The sequence below is a fragment of the Carettochelys insculpta genome, chromosome 21 (assembly GCF_033958435.1).
Source record: "Carettochelys insculpta isolate YL-2023 chromosome 21, ASM3395843v1, whole genome shotgun sequence".
Classification (NCBI taxonomy): Eukaryota; Metazoa; Chordata; order Testudines; family Carettochelyidae; genus Carettochelys; species Carettochelys insculpta.
In genome coordinates, this window is record NC_134157.1 from 18,259,198 (window position 1) to 18,273,028 (window position 13,831).

General features: G+C 46.0%; 1 protein-coding gene across 3 annotated transcripts in view; it reads left to right on the forward strand.

Annotated features, from left to right (window-relative positions):
* OLFM1 (olfactomedin 1) overlaps positions 1–13,831 on the forward strand; it is a 62,491-nt gene that overhangs the window by 37,685 nt on the left and 10,975 nt on the right. The gene's annotated exons all lie outside the window — the stretch shown is intronic.

Below are 13,831 nucleotides of genomic sequence, written 5' to 3' on the forward strand. Positions count from 1 at the left end.
AAGGGAGATAGGCTGATTTATACCAACTGAGGATTGGACCCCTTAATTTAAAAAGGAAAGCACATGGAAATGCTGCTTTGTTTATTTTCATGCTGCTTTTGCTCGTTATTTACCATGTCCCATATTGCAGTGGTTTTGTGAGGGGTAAAGAACAGTTCTCCAGCTGTATGCTATAAAGGTGAAATTCACAGCCCAAAGGTCGATGCCCCCGTTAAGGCCCCAACATGTGGCTTCAGTAGCCAGTAATTGGTGCATAGACATTGTACTGAGCTCTCTGAGTTTCATCTTAAATTGTTTAAAAGAAAAATGAAACATGGTTATTCTTATTTTGTATTATTATAATAGTAGCTCCTACAGGCGTCTGCTGAGTTGGGCCCTATTGTAAGGGGCTGCAGTGTTCTATAGTGAGAGATGGTTCCGGCCTCCAAGAGTTTCTAACTTGAACAGGCAAAATAGGGGTAAAGCAGGAGGAAGGAAGTATCACTTTATAGGTGGGGAACTGAGGGATAGAATGCTTAAGTGATTAACCCAAGGTCACATCGTGAGTTTGTGGTGGAGCCTAGAGTTAACTCCCTCCACCCCATCTCCAGAGGCTCAGTCAAGTGCCTCAATCACAGGACAATTCTGTTGTAAAGAACCTACTGCCTTTACTTTTTCCCTTTTGAAGGAAGAGATGATGCTTCACCTGAGGTAACAAATGGAGAGCAGTGATCTATTTTCTGTTCCACAGTAGAGTGCATCTCTTCAAACCTACCACTTTTGGTTGGTCTTATGTTCCCTCCTGTCTCTTGAGAAATAAGAGACTGTCTGTTTTCTGCTGCCAGCTCTCTCCTGACCTTCAGTCACTTTCACTGTAGGAACTGAAGAGAGAGCATAGTAGGGAGAGAAAAAAAAAAAACCATCCTGGAACAGAAAGAAAAACGTCAGGGCTGTATCTAAAAGAGGAGCCGTATTGTGCTGTCAATATTTTAACCAAGGGCTTCTATAATAATACTCCCAGAATACATGATAAGTATCCCTGTGTACCAAAGCTGTGTGTGATTTCAAGAGGAAGAATAGAGAAACTGGGGAATCTAATTTGAACTCAGCAAATAATCTGCATTGAATAATTATTTAAACAACACGGTGCTCTTTGTTGGCAAAAGTTCCTTCATTCAAGTCGATACCCTTATTTCTGTGTTTGTTCAGGTTTCATTAGCTAAATAACCTCTTTTTTGTTTCTTTTGTGGCTTGACCACAAATAATCAAGGGAGGAATTCAGTTGCTTAGTTGGAACTGGTCAGAGAAGTCACGCAATATTGTTCCTCTTCTCTGACAGCATGGGCATGCATAATCCCACATGTAGGCACCTCTTCGCAGCAACGCTCATGGGCATGAATGTAAAAGTCAGTTAGCGTGGAATCTCATCTGTGCAGCTTTGAAATTAATTTGTTAGGGCCAAAATGTTCATACTTTGATGGTCAATGTTCAGCTCCTAAATCCCCACTTGGGAAGCTAACTACAAATAGACCAAGTATCAGAAATACTGGATAGATGCAAGCCCCAATAGAGTTGCTGGTGCTTACAGGAACTCAGCATCTGTGGTTGTAAGGACGCTTGCATTTAGGTGCCTGTTTGGGTTGTAGAAACCTTATTTTAAATACTCAAGTCTGGCTTCCTCAACTGGGGTGAATCACTACGGTGTTACTGGCTTCTGTGGAGCTATGCGGTTATATACCCCTTGAGGGGCTGGGCCCTGAGTTTGCAAATGCTAGCCTGCTGTTTTAGCCAGCTGCTTGAAAAAGAAAGGAGACACAGGGTGAAGGTGTGGCAGGGGGGAAGTTGAACATGGCTGAGGTGAGCCTGTTGAAAGTTACGAGTACATGTTTGCAGACTGTTGTATTCATAGCTCTCCTCCAGGAGAACATCTGCAGCACTTGGCAGACGAATGTGGTATGCCTTTGTGGGCAGCATTTGCACCTTTTTTCCTGCTCTGGAGATAAGTTATCCCATGCAGGGATGATGTGTCTGGACTCAGAGAGAAGGAGGGCTATGTGGGGCTATGGTGACTGATACCAGCTGAGGATCTGACCCATCAGATGCAGTGGAGCCCCTGTTGACCTTCCCTTGAATGTGATGGCAGAACTCTAACAAAAGCTCTGGGCTCACCCCAACACATCACTGACCCTGGGTTCCCTGCAGGTGAAAATAAGCCTCTTCTCAGGCTAATTCTGCTTAGGATCTCACCATTACCTCCTTCTTAGGACCACTCTGTGAGACAACTCACTCAAATGGAGTAGTACCCAACTCTGTACGTCCACCTTGCTGGTACTACTGGAATTGGCCTTCAGTGGAGTTTAGTCGTTCTCGGCTCTTTGGGAATAAAGAATTCCTTTGGGTACGGCCCCAGTCTCTCATAGCACGCTGGGGTTCCATTCTCTACTTGGAGATCTCAGGTTTATGCCACAATCAAGGGCACCATTTTGGGGGAGTGGGAAGGGGATAGCAGCCATAGGTACTGGGACACTGCTTGCTCCTCTCATTCCCCTGACTGTCAGGGGACGAGGTGGAAGTACACAGCTTGTGTGCACGCCTCTCGCTCCTGGCTGGTGAGGGGAGGGGGAAGAGGGGTAGTTTGCAATGTGTGTACTTTCCTCTCGCTCCCTGACTGTCAGAGGAAGGGGAAGAAGAGCAAGCGGCGTTCCGGTATGCTCGGCTGCTTCTTCCCCTACTACCTGCCCTCCCACAGTGGCGCCCTTGGCCACTGTGATTCCCTTGATTTCAATTGTGATAGGCTGCTGCCAAACTGGAGCAGCCCAGTGGTGGAAGGCGCCCGTTGATCGTAAGCCCCAAACACACGGGATGTTTGGTACATTTTGGAGGTGTGTTCGGTTCATCCCGTTTTATTGCCCCTGGAATGCAGCTGAGTAGAAAAGTGTTTTAAAAGCTAAAGTAGGGGTGACCAACCTCTGGCTCTGGAGCCACATGTGGCTGTTCAGAAGTGAACATATGGCTCCTTGCCTAGGTGACAACTCTGGGGCTGGAGCTACAGGTGCCAGCTTTCCAATGTGTGAAGGGTGTTTGCTGCTCAACCCTGCGCCTTGGCCCCAGGCCCTGCCCACCCCCTGCCCCTTATGGTCTAGATCCCTTGTGTCCAACATGCTAGCCACATGTGGCTCTTTGGCCGGTTGAGTGTGGCTAGTTGGCATGAACAGTAAATATATTTTCAGAATAACGTGGTCACTGCTTCAGAACTAGTTGGCCACCACAGGTCTAGATGGTGCTTGGTCGTGTCATGAGTGCAGGGGACTGCACTTGATGACATCTCAAGGTTCCCTCCAGTTCTATGATCCTGTAATTCTCCAAGTCCTGCCCCTACCTCTGAGCCTGCCACGTCCTCTGTCTTCCCTCCTTCTCTAGAACCTCCTGCAGGCTGTGAAACAGCTGATCGCAGTGGGGAGGAGGCACAGGTAGGGAGAGGGAAGTGCTGATCAGCAGGAAGTGGGAGCTAATGTGGGGGGGGCGGGGCTGCTGACATATTACTGTGGCTCTTTGGCAGTGTACACTGGTAAATTCAGGCTCTTTCTCATGCTCAGATTGGCCACCCCTGAGCTAAAGGAAGGGTGGTTCACACAGATATCTGTCCCTTGGAAAATCAGGCTGTTGCAACACCTGCAGGTATTTTGCTGCTAGGGAACAAGTGCTGTAAAATGAGCACTCAGGTGGGAGAAGTGAGTCTTGAGAATGGCAGGTCCGTCCCACAAGCCACACGAATAATGCCACTGGCTGAGCTCCAGGTTGGGTAATTGTGTTCCCCTGCCCTGTGCTCAGATCCTCTGCTGCTGCAAATCAGTGACCTTCCGCAACTCAGACTCTGGCCTGGCACTGTTCACTTGCTATCCTGAACTTTTGTAGACTTGTGTTGAGTATTGTTTAAGTTCATGTAGGATTGCTAGCTCTCCCATCTGGGCAGATCAGATGCAATTTGTAGTAATGGCCTCCTTTCGGTTTGATTGGGAACGCTGGCACCCCTACAACATATAGCCCATCTCAGAGGTGGTTGCACTTCAGAAGTGAATTAAATGATTCCTCTGTGGCAGTTACAAATATTTTTGGGACCCAATATAGGATAGAACACTCAGGAAAGGGCATCTGTCACATGACTCAGTGGGCAATTTAAGGGAAGGGTGTGGCCTCCTGAGGTCCCTTCCAGCCCTAGAATTCTATGATTCTGTGATTCTTTTAGGGGGAGATGAGAAAGGCAAGGGAAAAAGCTTCTCAATTTGGGTATGATGGGAAGAGAAGAAGAAGAAATTATTTAATTTGGTGTGTGAGCTTTGTGCTTGGATAGTATCTAGGCCTAGAGGCCAGCAACTGAAAAAGAGTTGAGCATGATCCTGATTTCCTCCTGGGCTGATGAGACAGCCCGGTAGTTTACAGAACAATTTGGGATGAAAAATACCCACATATCCCAGCTCAGCTGGGCAAATCATGCAAGTAACTTTCTGCAAGGAAACGTACCGGTGTATTTCAAGTGACTGTGCTTTGGCCCTGCTCTCACCATCTTCCACTTTTGCTCTCTGTGTCCGTGCATGCTGCTGAGTGTTACTGGGTCAGGTATTTGAAGGGGGAGAATTCTATAGGAAATGTTTGTGGGAACTGACTTTGCAATTTGTGAGTGCAATCATTTGCCCTGGAAGTGCGTCTATGCTTGCCCTGTCATGTAGCTTCTCTGGTCAGTTGCAGCTAACCAACGTGGATTAAATTCCTAAGGTTCCTTGCTACTTTAGAGTATAAAAAATGGGAACACAGAATTAATTGATTAAATTATGAGAAAAAAATCAAGGACATTTTGATGCACTGACTGGTATTCCATTGGCACAAAATGAAGGCCTAATTTGCTGAATAAGGAAACTGTTAGTTATTTTCTATGTTCAATAACTGCAAAATTAATTGTATTGGTGACATGCAAAGGAATCTTAGTGTAGGATCCAGGTGGTGGTGTGGTAGGCACTGTACAATCAGCAACAAAGCAAGCAGTCTCTGTCCAAGCCACAGACACAATTGAGAGGCTATTTACAGTACAGGTTGTACTTCTCTAGTCCAGTACTCTTGGGACCTGAGCAGCGCCAAACAAGAGAATTTGCCAGATCATGTGACGTCAATATTGTCTAGCACATTACCGACCCTTCCATTGCCCACTGGGCTCTTAGAAGACATTTAGGGTTAAATTACAGCTAAATAACAGCAAAGAACAGTAAGAGCCAGGATTGGTGGCTGGCAGCAAACTTTATGCGACCACAGGAAACTCAGCGACACCCACGATAACTGGTCACCTGGCTGATTGAATCTTGCTGGATTATGGATGTTGCTGGACAGAGAATGCTGGATTAGAGAGGTTTAACCTGTATTACCAATTTAAAATGCTAACAAATACCCAGTTCATCTTGGCCCAGCCAGCTACAAGGTGCTAGACGCATGGCAGAGACATCTCACTGGTGTCAAAGAGACTTTCTTGTTTTCTTGTCAGTATTTTTCACTCCCTACCCCAGTCACACTGAGCTTCACACGGCTGCTGAATAGCTTGCTTTAGACAAAGTCCCTCTCCCCCTGTGTTTTTCTTTTTCTCCCAAGCTTTACGGACAATTCAATACTGAGAACCTCCTGACCCTGCTATGGGGGCAGGTGTATCTATCCAAAGGCAGGTTCAGTTCATTGTTCCGGTCACACGCTTTTTAAAGATCTCTCTTTATATGGTGATTCGAGGGTTCCCATTAATGTTCGGAGGAGAACTCTCGCAGAAATAGAGCGACTGTCATGCAGAATTGCTCCTTGAACTAGAGGTGAGTTTGAGGGCACGTCTGCACTTCAGAGGGAAGTCGAATTAAGGTATGCAATGCCAACTAAGGTCAGTGTACTTTAATTCGGCTGCTGCACTGTCTCCACTAAGGGAGGTTGATGTGAGTGTGCACTTCCATTGACTTCCCTTATTCCTAGTATGGGGCAGCAGTGCTGGCACCAGCACAGGTGCCTTGTAAGTTCAGTTGAGCCCTAGGCGTGATAAGTCGATCTCTGGAAGATTGACTGTGGCAGAGTCAGTCTTCCCTGCAGTGAAGATGTACCCTGAGGTGGTAGCTGCTCTCTGCAGGTTTGGAATTCTCTCCCTTTCCAAGCCGGTCCTTGACTCTGGCAGCCCTGATACATGCTCCCATTACAGAGATTAAAAAGGATGTGCACACCCTACTAAGAACTGGGCCTTGGCACAGAATAGGGAGCTGATCCCTCGAGTAAAATGTCAACCACAAAACTGTCCCAGTGTTTTACACTTCAGGGACTGGAAGACATAAAGTGTGTGTACCCCTCACTACACACACAGATCCATCCGAGCTGCATTTTGAGTAGCAGTCCGAGTAGAGGTCCCCCAGCCAGGAGACAATGGCGAGATGGGTAGAGAGCTTTCTAGTTGCTCGTTTCCATCTTCCCAACGGTCACCAAAAAGGAAGGAGCAGATCCTGGTGCCTCTAATGTTACAAATAGAGGTGTGTGAAATCACTGTGGAGTAGAGGCATCTCCAGTGAGTGCAGATGGAAGTGCATGGCTAAACTAACAAATTCTGGGCAAAAGTTGGACGGCCTTTGGTTGGGTTAGGCCAGGGGTCAGCAGCCTATCTGAAGTGGGGTGTTGAAATTTGACCTTTTGACCTCTACGTATGGTCCGAGGGCCGGTGATACTTTTTAAAATCACTAAGGCTACATCTATCCATCAGCGTTATTTTGAAATAAATCCTTACAGAATAGGTTGTTTGGAAATAACACAGCTACCCACAAGGATGCTGTTTGAATCAACACCGAGCTATTTTGAAATAGCATGTCCGGATATATAGGCTGCATCTACACTGCCCCTCCCTTTTGGAAGGGGCATGTAAAAGCAGCTCTTTGAAAATGCTAATGAAGTGTTGATATGAATATTCAGTGCCTCATTTGCGTAGCAGCGGCCACTCGCTGCGTCAGAAGTCCTGCTTTTGAAATGCAAAATAGCTGTGTAGACAGGGGTCCTTCGAAAGGAAGTCCTATTTTTTGAAGCACCCTTCTTCCTGAAAAAAATTAGGAAGAAGGGTGCTTTCGAAAGCAGGGCTTCCTTTCAAAGGAACCCTGTCTACATGGCTTGTTTGCATTTCAAAAGCAGCACTTTCAATGCGGTCGGTGGCCACCATTATGCAAATGAGGCAGTGAATATTCATATTGGCATCTCATTAGCATTTCCAAACTGCTGTGTTTACGTGCCCCTTCTGAAATGGAGGGGCAGCATAGATGCGGACATAGTGCCGATTTCAAAGTAGTGCCACTGCATGTTGTTATGGGTTATTTTGAAATAGCGCTATTTCAGATTTGTAGTTTATGCATAGTGTAGGTGCTCGCAAAGCTATTTTGAAATAACAATTGTTATCTCAAAATAACTTTTCTGTGCAGCCATAGCCTAATAGTTCTACTTACAACAGCTTAATTAATAAATAAATTAAGATGCAATGCTTTACCATGTAGGTAGCATTAGCTGGTCTTTTGTTAATCCCCAGCCAGTATGACTTTGAGCAAACTCCCAGCTGCATGGGGGAGGTGGAGTGGGGTTGAGCTCCTGCCTTGCGTGCCAATGAAAATGGGCTCATGTGCCACTCTTGGCACCCACACCGGTGGTTGCTGATCACTGAATTAGGTAGTGGGGAAGAAGACAAAAAGTGCAGCCTGCAAATCCATCCCGTGGGCCAAAGGGGCATAATCCTTCCTTTCCCCTGCTACCTCCTCCATGCCCTGGTCTGCCTGGTAGCATCTGAGCGAGTTCATATTGCTCCTTTAAAAGCGAGTGTAAAGAGTTGCAAATGAGAGCCCTCACTCAGGCAACATGAGCAGAGTGTCTGCTGTGATGGGTCCACATGCCCTAGCAGTGTCCTCTGTTGCAAGACACAAATAATTCCCCTTGACTTCCATGGGATTCCCTCTGTCCTGGGGCTAGGGGGGAAAATCAAGCAGAGAAGCAAGACCCTAATTTGGTTTGCTGTACTGACGACTCACAATAACCACTGAGTCCATAAATCAAACAAGCTCTTTGCCCTTAATTTAAAGACTCTGTGGCTTTAAAATGGCCACTCAGCTCCCTAACCTCACCCACTGACTGTGAAAAAGAGGTAGTTTGACCCGTTACAAGCCTAGTGAAGGCATGACAGTTGTAGTTGGAACCCATGTTAGATGGCTGAGGTACGCCCTCCAGGTGGTTTTAGTGAGGGCAAGGTCAAGAGAAGGGATTAATTTACACACGAGACTGAGAGCTCGTCATGAGAAACTGCGGTGAACTAAGCCTTGAAAATCTTGGCCTTGAGCCAATATTTGCTGAGCCAGCCTGTTGATTTAGTGGCAGGAGTCTGACTGTCAGATTTATTTGGATTCTTGTAAAGCCTGACTGCACAGGACTGGAGAATGGCAAACAATACTGAGGGAAATGTATCTCTGAAAGGACCTCAAGAGGTCACCTGGTTCATCCCCCCATGCAGAGGCCGGACTGAGTATGCTTAGACCATGCTGGTATGCATTTGTCTAACCTGTCCTTGAAAACTTCCAGTACTGGAATTCCATAGCAGAGATGCAGCCATCTTAATGACATGTAGATATAAAATAAAGCAAACTCAAGTCATTTTATGCTATTCTCACCACCCAGGGACTTGAAACAGCCTCCACATGTCTGAACTCATGTAACTTAAGCACCATAAATGATTTTCTGAAGCACTTAAAGAACCAGAGATGAAACAAGCAGAAACTACTACAGAGTTTTCGTGTGTAAGACTCACTTGGGTCTTACCCATGGAAGCTCATTACCTAATAATAAATACATTTAAGTCTTTAAGATGCTACAGGACTGCTTGTTATTTGTGAAGCTACAGCCTAACATGGCTATCCCTCTGAATCCACTACTGAGCTGTTGGGGCATTTCAGGTTTACCCCCCGAATTGGGAGATTCAGTATGAAAAACATGAGCATGAGTATAAAACAACATAAATATCACTTCTGATCCCTAAACACGTTACAGGTTGAATCTCTCTAATCCAGCAACATCCTTGGTCCAGCAGGATTTTAGTTAGCCAGATGTCAACTTATCCTGGTTATGGCAAAGTTTCCTGTGGTTCCATAAAGTTTGTTTCCAGCCACCAGTCTTGACTCTCATTGTTTTGGGCTGCTATTTAGCTCTAATTTATCCCTAAATGTCTTCTAAAAGCCCAGGAACCAGCGGAAGTGTTAGTAATACTGCTAGACAATATTGACCTCCCATAGCCTGGCAAAGTCTCTCGTTTGGTGCTGTTCAGGGTGCCATACCAGAGAGGTTCAACCTATATTATTAATTATTTCTACATCCCTCCGCAGATATAAAATTTCCATCTACCTCTGCATTTGTGTACACAAAAAAATTAGCCACAGATATCTGCATTGACATCCGTGCATGCTGATATCTGGGTATAAAGCTGATACTGTAGCTACAAATTTGCAGGATACAAAACATATATCTGCATTTGCATCCATATCCACAAAAATTTAACCACAGATATTTATATCTGCATCTGCGAATGAGGATACCGAAAAATAGAAAGTGGATATCAGCGGATTTGCAGGGCTCTAATTATTTATATTATGCCAAGAACCAGAGCTGCACCTAAGACTCTGTTATAGTAGAGGTTGTACAAACGCAGAACAAACAGGCAGCCAACATACCCCTGTAGCACTTTAAAGACTAACAAAATAATTTATTAGGTGATGAACTTTCCTGTCCAGACCCACTTCTTTAGATCTGGCAATTCCTCCTGGGTCTGTCCAGCAAAAGCTCATCACCTAATAAATTATTTTGTTAGCGTTCAAAGTGCTACAGGACTGCTTTTCATTTTGTGAAGATACCGACTAACGTGGCTACCCCTCTGTGACTGTTCACTGTATATCCCTGTTACTCCCTGTTACTCTAAGCCAAACAGAACTGTGTGCACCATGCAGGCCAACACTCCACGCCCAAGAGTCTGAAAGGAATGCTCTTTTGCTGGTCATGGGTGCACCTTAGGGTGTGATCAAGGAGCATTGCTTAGGTGTTGCAAAAAGAAGGCCCATTCAATGAAGCACTAAAAAGAAAGGCTCTATGACAGGCATGTTGTGTAGGTGTTAAATCAGGCACCGGGGTGAGGAATTCTGGATTTTCATCCCAGCTCTGCTGCTGACTCCTTGCACAGAATTTTCCTCAACAAACCAGATGATTTCTTTGGGCCTTAACTTCCCCAGAAGTAAAATGGGACAATGAAAGAGAACTTTGAATCACTAGAGCATTTTGAGTAGGGTTTGCCAGCTATGACTGAAGGTATTCTACGAGATTATTCCTGTCCCCCCACAATATTACATAATATCATTTTTCTTAAAATATCCTATCAAAAGCCCCAGGATTGCTTTCAATTGTTACCAGGAGAATGATGCTGATTAAGGGAAATTCCAGGCCAGTCCAGGAGCGTTGGTAACCCCACTTTTGAGGCACAACTCATTAAGATACACAGAGCAGTTTGAGACCCCAGGCTGTATATCTGTGTATGTGCAAATTATCGATGTATTGATTTATAATACACAGGCTATACAAGGATCCTGTCCTGCCAGGTGCTGGTGCTGAGCTGGATTCACATTGAGGGCATCTCCATGCCTAGCAGAAAGCATTCCTCACCTCAGAGTATTTCCGAGCACACAGTTGCTCTCGGCTTATATCCAGCAATCAAGAAGCATCTGGTATAAAAAAGACCTTTGTGTAATGGCTGTAGTTGCTTCTTGGCTGAAATGAATAAATGCCACTAAAATTCCCAGTGTGATGCAAAGATTGTAGCTGCCGATCCAGAACAATAACACTAAATGATTGATGTTGTCTTAGCTTAGATGTAACTCAGGTGGTGAAATAAATAATGCTTCTGACTTTTAATCTGGGAGTCGAAGATCAAAGTCCTTGTTCAAGTGGTAGGTTCTTTACGTGATAAATTTAGGACTCAAATTGTAAAACAGGGTTACCTACGACAGCAGGGGCCAGACTCAAGAACCCAGGAGGTTCCTTCCAGTTCTGTGTTTCTAGCTAAAAGGAATCCCAGGCAGTGCAGCTTTTAAGATTTTGCCCGCTTGGCACCTGAGGCCCATGACAGATGTAAACCATGAAAAAGGCACCAAGCCTGGAATACAATCGGCCCTAGTGCCCCACTGGGAAACTGTGAGTTTAGCTGGAGACACATTTATAACAGTGAGCTTCAGCCTAACTGCTTGCAAATATCACCCGTTTACTGGGAGCAGCTTTTTTTTTTTTTTTCTAAGTCAGTTGGCTTTATACAAGCATCTTTCCAGGAAAATAGAGGGAAAGCGATAAAACTGAAAGCTGATAATGGCAGTCAGCGTTTGGAAGATCAGTAGACAGAGGCTGGCCCTCTGCTGTCAAATGAAGCAACTACCTGCTTGTTCTTTTAACTCATTGTAGAGCGACCATCCATCCCGTTTTGGGTGGGCCAGCTCCGAATTTTGGGTGACAGGAAGGTGTCCTGATTTATTTTTAAAAAGGAGCTAATTGCCCTGTATTTAGTCCCCTGCTGGCATGCAGGCACAGCGGCTGGCTGGAGAACACGCACACACATGCTGTCTGGCCACACCTGAGGGAGCCAGCAAGGGGCTGGGGAGCCAGCAAGGCACTCTGCAAAATTAAGTTTAGGTTGGGGGCCGCGGGGGGGTGGGGTGGCTGCCACCTGGTTACCAGGTCCCAGTGCCTCAGGAAGTCTGGGAGGAGCTCTGGCAGCTGCCCCCCTCCACCATATCTCTGTCTCATATTCAGGATAGGGAGATATAGTCACCCTCTGTGTATTCTTTCACCAATAATCCTTCGGCATATGCAGCTGTGTGAGGCACCATTAAACTTGGGACACCAGTGGTGCTGTGTATGCCCGGGGTCACCACCAGCAGCACCAGCTCCAGGAGCCCAATCCCCTGGCCACTGCCCCTTCATCTCGCTCCGCCTGCCAGACTCATTGGACTCAATCTCCTTGCCCCCCACCCCCGCGCCTCCTCCTAGCTGCATGTCTCGGGTTGCAAAACCTAAAGACAAGAGCCAGCGAACACCTTCTGGAGATTAGAGTGAGTTGTTAGCCATATTCTTCTGCCCTTGTGAAGGGCTGATTGAGGACTTACTTCTGTAAGAGCTGCTTTGCAGTACCCATGTGAGTGTTTCTATGACTTCTCCTGCATGGAGGATCAGGGCATGTTCATGATCTTCTGGAGTTCAATTTCACGCACCTGGTAAAGCCGCGCAAAATCAATCTCTCTGGGGTCAGCAGTCAACCCTCTGTGTTCCTCCTCTCGCAAGGAGTAAGGGAGGCTGATGGGAGAAACTCTCCCACTGATCTCCCTCAGTGAGGACGGACCTTACAGTTGACTGCAGATATGTTGATTTGCAAGGAGTAAAGGAGGTTGATGGAAGAAATGCTCCCATTGACCTCACTCAGGGAGGATAGACCTTACAGTTGACTGCAGATACGTCAATTCTAGCTATGCAATTGCCATAGCTAAAATTGTGTATCTGCAGTCAACTGTAAGGTCTAGTAGCCCAAGCCTCAGTCTGCAAATTCTTCTGCTGCATCTTACCTTGACTTTCCACTTGTCATTCTTTAACGTCTGTATGCTAGCAGGTGAGTGTTTTGACATCATGGAATGGCTGTGTGACTGAATCTTGTGGGTATTATTGCAAATATGAAATTATCACCTGGCTCTGTTAGATGCTCAGAATGAAGCATGGGGGACATACGTTTTTGCAAAGCTAGAGAACGATACAAGATTATATTTAACTATGTGGACCCATGGAAGGGACAGCTTGATATGGAGCTTTGATGCAGAAGGAAAAGGGATAGGTGGTTAAGATATCAGAAACAGATTTTTCAAGATATTTAGTCACCTAAAGCTGCAGGTACTTGCTATTTCCAAAGGGCAAAGGTGCATAAATCCCACTGAATTCAGTGAGTTTGAAGCCAATGGGAATTAGGAGCCCTTGGACCTTTGAAAAATCCTCCTAGGTGCCAATTCCAATCCTGAGGATTCTAAATATTTTTTAAAAATCCGTCCTGTAGCCATTTGTTCCCATGCTCATGTACCCATGTAGGCTCAGATACCAGTTCTGATAAGCTCATTAGCTTGAGCAGCTGTGCCGACAGCCATCATGGGGCAAGGTGGGAGGAGGGTCCAGCTCTACGCCCTGGAAGGGGTGGGGCCAAAGGCAGAAGGGGTGGGGCCTAGGGTAATCAGCCCTTAGTGCCGCTCAAACTGTAGAACGGACCCCACTGCATAGCAGCAGCAGTGGCTGAAGTTCTAGGTCCCGTAGAAACGCTGGGTCCTGGTGCAACTACCTCCCTTTACCTGTCAGCGGGCCTGAGCTTGAACATTGAGCCCCTGTGGTTATATCACTAGACAAGTGAACAGAAGATCTACCTGCAATTACGGATGCTGCCCCAGACTCACTGCGTGCCCAGGGGCAAATCACTACGGCCTGGGTTTTTGCCAGTGCCGACCATCTAAAATTCCAGGTAAAGCCAGTGCCCGTGGCAGGGGAGCAATGCTTCTAAAACTCATGCCCTAAATCTTGCAGAGTTGCAATTCCCCATCTGTGCAAATGGAGTAGCACAAATTCCCTACCTCACATTGTGTTGTGTGTGAGGTAAAGTCATTACAGTTTGTGAGGTACTTAGGTACTATGGTAGTGGGCACCAGAGAAGGTGATGGACTTGTACAGTTCATGAGTCTTGCTGGGAAGACAAGTGTGTTTATACAAC